Raw genomic sequence first — 14,782 nt, 5'->3', positions numbered from 1 at the left:
CTGACCGTGTCCATCCCTTTACGAGCACAGCGTACCCATCTTCTGATGGCTACTTCCAGCAGGATAACGCACCATGTCACAAAGCTCAGATCATCTCAAACTGGTTTCTTGAACATGACAATGAGTTCACTGTACTCCAATGGCCTCCACAGTCACCAGATCTCAATCCAATAGAGCACCTTTGTGCTGAAACAGGGGATGTGAAGCCGACAATTTGCAGCAAATGACTGATACTATCATGTCAATATGGACCAAAATCTCTGAGGAATGTTTCCAGCACCTTGTTGAATCTGTGCCACAAAGAATTAAGGCAGTTCTGAAGGCAAAAGGGGGTCCAACTTGGTACTAGCAAGGTGTACCTGATAAAGTGACCGGTAAGTGCATAAAAACTGATTAGCCAGTTGACAGAAAGTAAGCAGTATGTGGACTACAACAACAACCAAGGGCAGACGGCGTTCAGGATCAGTCGTTTGTGTAGGGTGATCAAGCCTGTTTATTCTGGATTCACACTAAAGGACTTTTACTCAGCATCCTGACATCAACTGATAAGCTTTCAAACACCCCCACCTCACCAGATGTGGCTGGAGAGTTTACGACACGTCACAAACTCTGGAAACGAAACAAAGAGACAGACTCAGCCACATGGCCTGTAAGGTGTTTCAAATGTAACTTTATTATTTAACATGTTGGTGTTGGTGTTACCCAGGAAGAAGATTCAAGCTGAGATGCCACTCTGCACCATAGGTCCGTGCAGACGTCTGTGTGTACTGTATGCTAATGTGATCCCACCCCCTTTCCCTGTGATTGTCTTTTAAGAGGACAGACAGAAATGCGGATTCCAGGAACCAACATGTTGATTGTAATTTTATGCTTCACCTTTCTTTCTATTTCAGTGCATATACATACACATGTACATATATCTATGATGTTATAACATGATCACCATGTATAACATTTAAATCTGAATTAGTAGTGTCTGCTGACCACTTATTTATAAGTGGGTAATATCCTGTTGCAGACAATGGACCACTTATTTATAAGTGGGTAATATCCTGTTGCAGACAATGTGTGTTTGGTACCATGCAATAGCAGACAGCGCCTCGTTGGTAAATATGGAAGCATTAGAAATGTTCCAAGCTTCATTAACCATCTAGGAAGCAATTAAAGTAAATTAAACTTTAAGGTACAGGAGGGGAGGAGTGAAATGTCCCGCCAGTGACAGTGAACTGCTCCTACTGGACTCAGCCTGACACAGACAGCTGGCAAGGCCAATCACAGCGCAGAGGCCGGAGCCTGCCTGCCAGTCTCAACCCCTTGGAACAACTATAAGATGGGAAGAGTAAAAAGAAGGGAAAGAAGAGAGAGAGCAAGAGACAAAGAATCTTGAAGAAGAACTTTTGAGAGGCCAGCCGCCGGGCAATTTCATGGCATCCTGAGCAGAACTGAACATGCTAGAACCCAACAGAAAGAACTTCATGCCACAAAGTCTGCCTAACTCCTGTGTCCTGGACCAACAAGGTCAGGACTGAAGAAAGGCAGACTCCTGCATGCCCACACTGGGTGTGTGAAGATGACTGACATGGAGAGCCAAGCTCACCCGAGCCAAAGTTGCCATGTGGGCTCAGGAACGCCCAAAAGCGCCCAAAGGCTCCAGGAGTTCGACTGAGGAGAAGAGAAGGACAGCACCAAGAGCAGTTCACACCAAGGAGCAGCGCTGCCTTTTCCTCTTCCCCCTCCAGAGCATCTTCTTTCTGGTCTGCAACAACTCAGGTGAAACAACATAATTTTCCTGTGCTGGGGCCTGATGCGTAGTTTAAGTATGGTAGGGAGCATTAGATAAAACTAGGATTTCCCCTAAGTTTTCAGATGTTTCCTTTTTTGCTTCCGAGGCCGCTCAGCTGTTGAATGGTGCTTTTCACAGGTCCATGTCAAAGTTTCCTCTGCTAAGCTTTTCACAGGTCCATGTCAAAGTTTCCTCTGCTAATCATCTTACCATTTGCTCACTGCTTCATCTGGTTCACTCTGGTCATTCGGTCATTCATTCATTAGCATCGCTGTATTCATTTCATTCCATTCATAGTTGCATTTACTCATTGTCTTGTCTGTTGTTAGTTGTATTGTGTCTTGGTCTTCTGTGTCAGTAGTTTAGAATAAATGTTTGTCTATAAAGTCGTTGTCTTGGTTTTTTGTAAGATTACATTCAGTCACTTTACGGGTGCAAAGATTCTGGCTACTTGAGCTCTATTTGAATTGTGCAAAGATTCTGGCTACTTGAGCTCTATTTGAATTGACAATTGCTAATTAATAATTTCCCCAAAGTGCGTTAAACATTCTTGTCTGATCAACAAGAGGTGTGGTTTTATTAGTCTGACTATGAAATTATATCGCTAGACGAATAATTCAAGTGGTTATGTTTAATAATTCTTATTAACGTCACTTTTTCCTAATATTGAGCTAATCAAACCCTACAGTATTCATGGTGAAAAACGTAGGCACCTGAATAAACTGTTTATAATCAAATCAAAATTTACATATGTAATGGTGGAGAATTTCAGCGAGCATTTATTTAATAAATGCTGCCACAGAATAAATTATAAATTATGTAACATCAATATTTCCTACATTTGTTAGACTCACTAAAGGCCAAGGACAGCTATCTAATTTATTTATGCGTATACAAATGCTTTATAATTCATAGCATCATGCTCCCTTATGAAACCAAAATGAGAGAACACTGTTAGGCTTGTAGGTGGAGGGAACTACAGTGTACTTACACGCTTGATCACATATATAGATGTTAATCTGGTGTAAGAACTAAGACAATCTCAGATCTTAAAATCTTTATGTTAGACTTTGTATTCTCTCTACATCTATGTCTTTTATTGTTGGGACTTAACAAAAGTCTCTACAATGCAGCAAAGGGACAGTGTAGGTTTGGTTGAGGCTTTGCTACACTAGACAGATAGATGCTGTATTAATCCCAGCAGGAAACAGGACACAAAAGAGGAGAATGCACGGACTGTGAAGACTGCTGAGTGTGAGTTGAGGTCAGAGTTCAGGTCGCTCAGCGAACCCTTAATGGAGGGTAAATTAGTGGACTGAGGGGTCAGCTAATTAAGGGTGGCTCAGACTAGCATAATTCTACCTCAATAATTCAACCTCTTTTGTAAATTATTCATTAAAAACCTGCATGCAGTCAGTCTCCTTTAGTGAGGGCATGGCGCACACACACGCACACACGCACATGCACCTGTACATTTACAGGCACATGTACACATACACCCAAACTAGTGCTGGAAAGGGCCATATTTTACTGGGAGGATCCATAAAGAGTTTAAGGGTTTTATAAAAAATAAAATAGGCCATTATTATTTGTTTACCTTTGATGTTGCATTATCTAGATGATTTTTTCTTTCCTGAAGGTCAGTCAGTTGAAAATAAGTAATATGATTTTTTTATGCATATTATCAGAGCATTTACATCTTATGCATGATAAAGTCAACTCCTTGACCTTTCCTCGTCTTAATGAAAACGCAAGTCATCTGCGTAGACCAAGATATAACAAAACTAATGGGAGTCAAAGAAATAGCCCTTTTATGTCCCTGTCATATTATTTTATGTTAACGTTATTTAGCTTTATAATTCAAACCTTCAGTGAGTACAAAAAGAAACTGCTGAAAATAAAGATTAAATGACACTGTTAACCTCCACTTAAGATTCATCTCAGGTTGAATTTTCTAAAAGATTAGTTTTTCAATAAAGGTAAAACTAGTGGTGAGGAAGACTGTTGTGTCATATCTGATTGTGTCTGGGCAAAAAAGTTGCACTTAAACACACCACAAAGGCTAAAGCTGATGGCATGGAGTAATATTGGTTATCAGGTATTGAGAAGTGCAATGGAGTAAATGTGTGATTGATTGATGGTGAGGAGAATGTATTTATGTAATAGTTTGGTTAGTAATGGATTAGTATAGTTTGGGAGTGGGGGTAGGACTAGACAAGCATGTTGGCTCTTCCTACTCCTTTTCGGACATTAAATGTGAATTTATATTTCTCATTGTGCGTCATGATTTCTCATTTGTCTCTGTTTTGTAGGGTTGTTTTCCTACAATATATAATATTTAATTTAAAAATAAATAAATAATGTGAATAAATGAAATAAAATAAAGACAGGATGGATTCAAGGTACTTGTTAGATAGTTAGCACATTAGCAATGCAATCTGATGTTAAAAGAACAAAGATATTTATTATACGCTAGCAAACAGTGACGCAAACAATTAGGATTCGTTTCTGCTAAAGTGCTCAATTGCTAAGAAAAAAAATTATCTAATATTACGAGTTTGTTTCGAGCTCACACCCTCTTGACTTTAGCTGTTTGTTTACTTTCCTCACTTCCGATTCTCTTCTTGTGCACGACACTGATCTAACAATCAGAGTTATTTCATTCACTGATGAGCTCTGCCTGGTCCGACGCTGATTTGGCATGTTAAATTGGCCAAAAAATAAAGAAGACAAAGGCTAATATGTACCAACAATGTGGGACACATGACAAAAAAATGTGGTGACAGATGTTCACTGACAGCTCAATATTGACCAACAGCCGACTGTCTGCGTAACTAGTTTTCTGTACAGATTGCGCCACCATGTGGCAATTTAGACAGGTCTTTGCTCATTACATCTTTCCTGCCACATTCTTTTTTTTTTTTTGTTTTTTTAGAAAAACACAAGATTCTTCCAAACATAGATGGATTGTGATGCAGCATATAAACTTTTGGAGCATTTTCTATTATGTATAATTGTATGCCCTCTGAGTGCTGTCTCGTTTGATCAGTGAAACTTGCTGTGGATGTTACACAACCCGTGAGAGCTGCCTGACACTCACTATTCAGAGGAAGAAAGTGCAAACTCTGTTCCTCTTTAAGTTTTGACTCCTCTCACCGTTTGGGTGTGTTGCAGCTCTGACGCGAACACAAACACACATGATGGTGATGAGTATAAAACTGCTCTTTCATCACAAACAACCTCAGCATAACATCGGATAGATACCTCAGAAGTGTTGAAGAGAGTCATGAACTGGTGCAAACTACTTAAAATTCAACCCTCATTGCACAAAAAAACATCATATTAACGGCATCAGATTCTGTAGCTTCACCTTTATTTGACTGCAGTGGCAAAGTAAAGCCTCCACATCTCCACTCACATTTGCTCTCTCCTCATTTCCCACAACATGTGGCCTCAGATAACTAATGTAATCTTGGAAAAGGTTACATCTCTAAAACAAGGCAATCATATTAAAAGCTAATGGATATATAAAATCAAGAGCTCATAGGTGATGATTAATCAACTGCTGAAATGCACTGCGCTTAAATCAGTTTAGACTGAATTAATCCCCAACCAGCCACTGTTCCTGTCCTCTGGGCAATTTAGTGAGAAAATACAATTATGGCCCATGAGTTACACCTCACTGGTTCATCTCACCCGTGTTCCTCCAGTGTGCCAAACCATGCCTCTACGACTCAGTATGCGCCTGTCACAGCCCCAGCTCAGCAGTGACATGATTAAAAAAGAAAAATATATATATTTATCAAACCCTGTGATGGAACCTTTGAAGCAATGCATGTACAGTAAAGTGTGGTGAATGTCTCAATTCAATATATTAAACCCAATTTATTTTAAATCGTTCTTTTCTGACTACCAGGCCTTTCATGTCCATATCTTGTCACTCAGGTTATGACAGTCTCTGCTGAGTGAGAGAACTGAAACTATACTCTTGGCAGCATGATAAAGAAGAGAACACATGCTGGGTCTATTTTATAGTGCTCTGGGCTCTGTTCTTGCCTCTTTTTTTATCGTATACCACATAGTTTGAGGGATATGCTCAGAGTTCTTCCTTCCTAATCTGACTTGAACAAAGTCTCGTAACATAAAGCCACACATTTCATCCTTAGTTTCTCATTAGCCGCTCAACCAGTGCACCAGAGATGTGCTCCTCTAGGCCTTACTGCAGAGTGGGTCAACATGCAGAGCTCTGCCCCAGGCCAGGCTTGGTATATCTTTGATATCCTACCCATTTTGAGACCATATGTGTGTATGTGTGTGTGTGTGTAAAAAATATTTGTTCATGTGTACTACAAAGCTACGGGACTGAGAGTATTAGTGCATTGAGTTGCTCGGGGAGAAGAAGCATTTCTACATAAATCCCTTAACTATAAATCCTCACAGCAGCCTCAAACTGGCTGACCATAGCCTACATCAGTGCTACAGAGGCCACTGCACAGTATGTGTCTGAAGTGTTGTAAATCAAAATGGTTATAACTTAGGACTTGAGCTACACAACACTCAATCTTTTCATCAACAGCAGTTTGCTGTAAATACATAAAAAATGGCAGATAAAAACGATACATATGGTGATGAATTTTCAAAAGGATAACTTCAGTATTTTTCAACCGGGACTCTATTTTCCCATTATTTTGCATCAAAGCAACTAAGGGGAACAATAGTTTTTCAAATTGGTCAAGTATTGAGTGACACCACTGCAGCCAGCAGCTGCAAATCAGGCTGCAATGTAACCATTAGGGGCACTTGTACAGTGAACGTGCTTTGTTTTGCTACTGACAGGCTCAGATTATTAATTTAAGTGTCTGATAATTTAAGGAAAGGATCCCAACAGAGATAGACCTTTATTTTAATTTGATCCAGTATTGAGAATGAAGGCTGCAGCGGCCATCAGTGGGAAAACATGCTGCAGTGTAACCAGTTGGGGCATTTACATCCTCAATGTACATCTACTGAAAGTGCTTGTTTTTGTAACTGACAGGCTCAGATTGTTATTGTAAATGTTTGATAATATAATGGAAAGGATCCCTACAGAGACAGACATTTTTGTGAAAGATTAAGATCCCTTTTGTTTAACAAGAAACAGCCCAACAATCGCTAACACCATTTAAATAAACAGTAATTTTATCATTGTAAAATACACTTCATCCAAAGTCGACAAAAACAAAATAAGACTTCCACTGTTCTACCATTCATTAAGACGTCTATCACCACTGATAAAAGACATTTAACCTCTCTAACTCCACTCGGACGCCCACGTCCGTGCTCCCTCCCTCCTCTGTTAAATGATATCTCCCAGGCACACTACTTCATCAAACCATGTGATGTTTGGTATTGCCGGTTTCAGGAAGCTCTCGACTTTTCAAAAATGACATTGTTTTTCTTTTATTTCTTATGGATTTCGCACCAGAGCAGCCTAAACACACAAAGTCCAAAATGGCGATGAGTGGTGACAAGTCATGTCATGCCATTTTTTGAGGGAAAAACTTAAAGGATTACTCGCGATCTTAAGCGGAGCTGCAAGTGGAGACTTAGATCTTTTATAAAAGGTAAGAGTCTCACTCCTACCACTATTTTTGGCTGAGATATACCGTCTAGTAGGTGGGATCATAACTTTCACGTTTCATATGGCTTTATTTGGTGATATTTTCTGATGTTTCTGTGTCATAAACAACATCAGCTATCATAATCACACCTGATTTCAATAAGGTACAATGTTTGAAGTGTTGTTTGATCACTGATAGTACTGTTTTGAAGCGGAGTCAGCGCTCTTGTCATTTGGAGCTCCGCCTGGATCTTTTCATGGAAAAAACACTGTAGAATGGTCATACTTTGAGCAATTTTCTTCAAATTTGAAACAAATGTTCATTGATAGTGTGCCTACAGCCCCACAGTGTCATTTACCTGCTCAGATGAAGCCACAGACAGTTATTCATCCTGATAAACATTTTTTATTTTATTTTAGGCAAAATCTTCAATTTTTTACTGACTTCAGAGGCCCATTACTCTGTCTCTGTATCACCTAGAGTGTTTCTGACACTTTCACAAGAAACTTGTTTTCTTTCTGGCAAGACCTCATGCATGCATGTAGTCAGAGCGGTTCAGACGCTACAGTCATTTTAATTTGGGTATGTCATTTTAGGCGGTTTTGCTACAAAATGGGGGTGGAGTGCAAGAGGTTAATGGCCTGAAAACAGCAAATTGGCTGACTCACCATGGGCAGTGGCTAATTCATGGACAGTTATTCTACAATTGGAAGAGATTTTACTATTAATCCTCAGTGATGAGGAGTGTCTGCTGCCTTCATGTTTCACTGTATCTGTAATAAAAAGTCAATTTCCTACAAAGCTAGATTTTTATTCACAGCTGAGCCAAAACAATGTCTGTATATGAATGTGAGTATTACTTCCTTCCTCTTGAAACCCGGGATGGTTTTAATGTTTTCCAGGAGATGATTTGTTAAAGAATGAATGGCAGCCAGACAGCCAGTCTGGCATTCACACACTCCACACAGTATCACAAATCCTAAAAATTCTAAAAATTTAAATGAGCGTCTCCACTTCAATGAATCACCTCTCTGCTCCCTCTCCATATTTCTTTGCATGTCTTACTCAAGCACTCTCCTTTCATCACGCTAAAAACTACAGGATGTGTCATGCTTGTTCTCATCTCCTTGATACTTTTCAAGCCGAACGGGGCAGTGCTGGACTCCTGTTGTACGACTGTGTGTTTGTTTGTGTGTGTGTGCACAAGTGTGTTTGCGTGTGTAAATCACGAGTGCTGTTTATTGGTTTCAACTTGTCTGTAAACGTGTTTCCGGGAGAGTGTGTGCTCATTCTGTCATTCTGGCTCTCTCAGATGCCCAATGAGAGAAGCAAATCCACTCAGAGAAACAAATAGTCCCCCTGTTGTGAGCGTGAAGTGGCCATAAAGAGAGAGAAACAAAGGAGAGAGACGGAGAGAGCAGGTATCTACCAATGTGAGTATTTCTGAGGCCAGGTACAATGTGTACTCTCCTTCACTTCCTCTCTCTTTTCGTCATCCATCTATCCTTGCCTTTCTACTCTACACCTGAACACTCTCTCCCTTTTGCCTTTACCTCCTGCCCACATTTGCATGCCTTTTCATGGGAAAACATCCCCACGTCTGACAGTGGAAATGAATTTCAGTATTGCTGAATATACTTATAACAGTGAATTCTACAGCAGTTTGCTGAGGAAGGATCTTGCTTTGGAATCCATTTATCCTTGAGAAAACCCTATAACTCAGCTCCAGCATGCTTTGAAACACACAGATAATAGCACGCAATGTTGAGTTAGGGGGGTTTCTGCTTTGGCTTACAGTTTAGCCCTGCTGCTGTTATTACTGTGGTCAGTCCCTTTGTACTGGGATCCATATTCAAATATTGGGGATTTATGGGTATTGATGTTTTTAACCTCATTCTGCTGACAAGTTGGAATTCAAAATAGCATTCCTGGGTAATGGCAAAGCAGTGATGCGGAGGCATATTTAATGGATACTGTTTGAATGTCAAACTGAGAAAACCACTAGCACAGCACAAGAGACAAAAGCGTAGCTAGCGAGCGAGGGGGAGACGCCGGAGTAAAACACTGAGGAAAGGGAGGCAGCCAGCAAAAAAAGAAAGAGAGACAGACAAAGACGAGAAGAAAGATTGAGCAGATTAACAGTGCAGTGCTGTGTTTGAGCTTCATAGGCATATAAGCTTGATTCATGCAAATCAATGTGGTTGTCAGCATCTGAGACACGGCCACAATGGCCCTTTTATGCTGGCTAAACCTCAGCACTCTTCTTGATCGCTACAGGGCAATAATTATTGAGCATATCCAGCCAATACGCCGTGTCTCTGGTTACAGAAACTGTCAGCCCCACATTTAAATGACAGCAGCTCGATAATACTGGGATATCACACGAAAATGTAGCTTTGCTTCATCTTGCACATGTGCACACACACACCCTCCTCTCTCTCGACTCCTATTTTGAATTCCATTCTGCCAGCCCTCTGAGCATGGCTAAACACCAGCAAATGAATTCAGTAGGTGGTGATGTGTGTCGGGTACTGCATGTAATAATCCATATTAAAATTCCATAATTGGAGTCTAATTAGAGAGGTAATAAAGTCTACTCAAATCTCTAATGCAGTCGTCTCTGAGCAAAGTAAGCAGAAGTCGAACTTTTCTCCCATGAGGCGCTTGAAGGTAGAAGAGAAGGTGCTTTCACTATCCTGCCATGGCACCAACAGCTCAGCTCTTAGATCAAGTTTTACTTTGAATGTTTCTGTGCTAGAGGTGAGTGCTCAGTTTTAAGAAGACTTCCAGCTTTGTTCTGTTTCATGAAGAGAGACTGTAGCCATCAAGAGACCTGCCGATGACTGATGTAGAATGACCCTGGGTAACAGCGATCTGTCTATCTGCCATCACTTCAGTGTTTCATGGCCATCAAAACTAAACTACAAAATAAAATTAAGATTCATGACAGATATATTTTATTTAAATGTGTCATAATCACTCGTAAAAGCTAGGGATGATCACAGGCCATCCAGGTGTTTGTGAGAAAGTGTTTTCTTTGCCTTTTAAATGCATCATTAGCACGAGGCATCAGCATAGCACCGTGCGCACAGGTGCCACATCCGTGTGAAAAGATACATTTTCCTTCCAAAACAAATGTGAAACTAATGGAGTGACACTGGCAGTGTTTTGGCCGTGTACGGACTGTACACCTCATATACTACTCAGCACTGTTTCATCCTGTCAGCAGTAAAATGCTAACACCTTCTGCACCATGTCCCAGATTTGGACCATTTGCATAAACTGCCATCTTAAATTATTCACAGCTGCTGTCTCTGCTTTTCTGACTAATTATATGTTGGGCTACTGTGTTTTCTTTCTACAATTCCGACAAGGAGCAACACAAGCTCCTACACACGCACCCACGCACACGCATGTGATGTGCATGCATGTCCACCACCACAAAGACCAGCAGTGGTCATCTAACTTGCGTTCGAGATATTTTTCACACAAACATTTTTCTCACCTTGCCACAGTCCCTCCGTTGCCTTCCACTCTAGTTTGTATTTTTTATTTCCTCTTATTTAGTGGATTACAGCAGGTCCAATCCCAAACACCCTGATTGAATAAGCTCATTACCTACTGGATTTTTTTTATCTGTTTGCTGCAGTGATGTTGCTGAAGGACAACCACAGACATGAGGTTTGCTCCTGCACATTAAAGGACTGAACAACCACCAAAAACATCCCTTGGTGTAAACTTTAATAATTCTGGGAGGCTTCAACCTCTGCCAAACCTTGAGAGCCGACAAGCCTTTTGGTATATATTTGAGAAAGGACACAGTATTGGTTTTTGGGAGTTACACTACGTCAGAGATAACTAAAAATTTGACAGGCTTCTTACTCAAGGCTTCAAGCTCAATTTATAAGTTTTTGTTACGATTACTGCAAGAAGTTACGGCTGTTTCCTCCCGTACACCCTTTTCCTTAATGGAAAGGAAAGCATGACGGCAGTTCCAAATATGTTTGTGTCTTCCACCAATATTTAAAGCTCACTAGCAGAGATCCTGCACTTTCTCTTCGGTAAATAGTCCAGCACCAGGTCTTAATTAACAAAAGTGCATTTAAAGTAACTCTACCGTGGCTGTGCCCATTTGCATCTTCCGTGTTCGTAAACACCCAACTAAATTGAAAACATGCGGCTACGCATAAGTTTGTGACTCTGAAGGTAATTTGCAGTAAGCTTAGTAAATCAACCCGGGAGTCTGAGCGAATACAAACACAGACGCGCAGCTCATGCCTGTAATACCTTACATAAACAAAAAAACAAACTGGTACAAACACACATGCCTTTTTGTCGGTTGCACACTTAACATGGTGGGTAAACATTTATTCCACTCCTAGAGAGGAATTGTGGCGATCAATCATAGCGGGCTACTGCTACAGTACTGGAGCTGACAATCTGGCACCCTCTCTCAAACCTCACTTTTTCCTCCCCAGTCACTGATTTTCTCATTATCAACTAAACTGAGTTCAATAGTTGAACTCAACAGAACTCGACGGTTCCTTAATTACTATTAGGTCCTCCTCATCCCTCCGAGCAAATACTGATTTATACCATTAGAAAGCATTAGGTATCTCCTCCTTCCTTCCTATTATCCTACCTCTTTCCTGTCCCTGTCCCTCGTGTGTGTGTGTGTGTAATTGAATATGTGTGCATGAGTTGTACTTTTTTTTTTTACATTATATTCTATAATATGCATATAGTGATGTGTCAGCGACAAATGCACCGCTGAAGGGCATTCGTCATCATCTCCTGGAAGCCACAGATAAGTGCTGCCAAGAAGATAATCACACTGTTGTTTCAGGGACCACACACACACACACAGACACAGACACACACACACGTTTAATGCAAACACTTAATCACACCTACAACACATATGGTGGCACGTATGCCTGTTGGAAGGCTTGTATGTTTTTTTCCGCACCACCGGAATGCCCTCAATCTAATCCCGGGGCGAGTTCGTCCGATAAATAACTGAAATTGTAAATTCGTCCGCACCCGCAGATAGCAGCTCTTAATATTTCTCCACTTACTGCATATTTCCACTTTCACCCCTGCCTTCTCTTCATACTCACACATCGATGCAAGTAATTCTTTGTAAGAAGCCGTCCTGGGATTTCTCACACAACTCTCATGTCTGACTCTCACAATAGCGGCTTACATACCGAGGATTCCTTCTTCTGTTATTTTGAGCACAGACGGGAAAAAATTGGGGGAAAATGCAACTTGTAGAAACAGAGAAATGAAAATGTTTCGAGGTGCTTATTCTGGCATGTAGAGCGAGCCCCCTCCTTTCTCCCCTCTTCATTTTCCTCACTCAGTCTCTCTCTAGTCATTGTTACCTAGGGAGCTGTTTTGCTGAATAACTGTTTCCACATTAACATATTCTATTGCCCGCTTACCTGCTTTGTTATGCAGGAGCCAAGCACTGATATTAAATATTAAACTTAAGTGCAAAGGAGAGAAGATATGTCACCTTTCTAACTGTACATACGGCTGTAAACAAATCTTTACATGAGCAGTGTTTTATGCGTCTCCAATCTATATAAATACTGGAGCGGTAGAAAGGGCAGTTAGAAGAGGTGTGAGTGAAAGCAGAGCGTGAAATCACCTTCATAAATCACACTGTTTACCATTGATGACATATCTCATTCATCAGTCTGGGACCATCAGTTGATGTAAAATATGTCTGGGCCTGATGATGAAGCTGCTGATGTCTGAGGCAACAATAACCTTGTGCGACTGAGTATGACTGAGTGTGTGATGTGTTTGGACAGAGCTGTGGTCCCTGGTGGTTACAGTCTGTGGTAGGCAGGCTGTTCCTCCAAATTACATCTTGGTGTGGGACAAAATGTATGTTTCTTCTAAAGATACTAAGTCTGACACTGATGTGATACCAAATAACAAGGCCTTCATAAGGCCTTTCTAAAGCTGACAAACCTGTGCACAATGTATTGATTTTGCAGGGGTGCTCGGTTTTCTTTTCAGTGATGTTTTGCAAAGGTTTCTGGCCTTGAGGTTTGACCAGCAGAATCTTCTATTACAGAAGGGCTCTGTGGACATACTGTCACTTTGTCAGCTGTAGCAGAGGTTATACTGAAAACATCTTTCCACCCCACAGCAGGGGTGTCACGATTCTCCAAATCCATGATTCCATTTGACTTTTGATGTATAAAGGGACAGTTCATCCCCAAAATACTACGGCTGTGACGCGATTACACAGATTAATCTAATTAATTACATGCTCTGTTATTGATTAATCTAAATTTATCACATATATCAATTATTGCTGTTAAAGTATTTTTAAAAATTTCAGTTCAAACGAATTTTGGCAGATGTGTTGTAGAAAGGTTCCTGGATTTCGGACACAATTGTCCTCCTGGCCTCTACCACCGAAACTGGTCTGCAGTCCATTGCAATCCATTTTGCAAGAGACTTAGTTCGTTGGTCACAGGTAGACGTACTCAGTTTGTGTCTGGCTTAACGAGGCTCACTGCTAGTGCTAGCATCAGAGGCTGTGCTAGCTTGGGCATCTGGGTTCACTGCTAAATGCTTTGCGTTGAGACGATATTTAAGGCTACCGGTACTCCGATGGTACGAAAATTCCTTACTGCAGAAACTGCAGATAACAATGTCATATCAGCAGTCTCATCTGGGCGCTTTTAAATGTAAATGTTCCGTTCCTAGGGCCAAGCAATGTCGTCTCGTCTGCTTCCATAATGTGACAGCAATTGTGGCCTTCACTGACGCATGGGGTCAAAGGGCACCACAAAATTAGACTAATTAGCGTTATTTTTTCTGTGATTAATTAATTGAAATTAACATGTTATTTTGACAGCCCTAAGAAATACGTATTTTTCCTCTTACCTGTAGTGCTGTTTATCAGTCTAGATTGTTTTGCTGTGATTTCCCGAGTGTTGGAGATATCAGCTGTAGAGATGTCTACCTTCTCTCCAATGTAATGGAACTAGATATCACTCGGCTTGTGGTGCTCAAAGCGCAAAAAATACATCTGAAAAACTTAACAGCAATGTCTTGTTCTAGAAAACATGACCTCGTTACTCAAGATAATCCACAGACCTTATTTGGAGTAGTTTCATGGAGGAACTATTTTCTCTCTACCACACTACCCCTGCCAACCTCAGCGCCGCACAGAAAGAACCTTGCATCCACTGAGCTTGCTAACATTACAGAGGATGCCATTAATGTTTTCATTTTGTGCTGTCATGGGCATAAGTTTCGCGTCCATGAGTAGATGCGCCTGTCCGACTGCGCAGTGATATAATTGTAGTTCCCACAGTTCCCACCCAAGTAGGCTGAGGTGTGTGTGTGTGTGTGTGTGTGTGTGTGTGTG

At 40.9% G+C, this 14,782-nt stretch overlaps 1 protein-coding gene and 1 long non-coding RNA gene across 2 annotated transcripts in view; one reads left to right on the top strand and one right to left on the bottom strand.

Moving 5' to 3' along the window:
- LOC126403253 (cadherin-4-like) overlaps positions 1–14,782 on the bottom strand; it is a 329,744-nt gene that overhangs the window by 235,272 nt on the left and 79,690 nt on the right. The gene's annotated exons all lie outside the window — the stretch shown is intronic.
- Positions 1,406–2,169, top strand: LOC126403257 (uncharacterized). The gene is made up of 2 exons (XR_007571302.1): positions 1,406–1,908; positions 1,959–2,169. It is a non-coding gene; the product is annotated as an uncharacterized LOC126403257 (long non-coding RNA).

The sequence above is a fragment of the Epinephelus moara genome, chromosome 16 (genome assembly GCF_006386435.1).
Source record: "Epinephelus moara isolate mb chromosome 16, YSFRI_EMoa_1.0, whole genome shotgun sequence".
Taxonomy (NCBI): Eukaryota; Metazoa; Chordata; class Actinopteri; order Perciformes; family Serranidae; genus Epinephelus; species Epinephelus moara.
The sequence above is the reverse complement of the archived record's forward strand: the minus strand, read 5'-3'. Positions and strand labels throughout refer to the sequence as shown.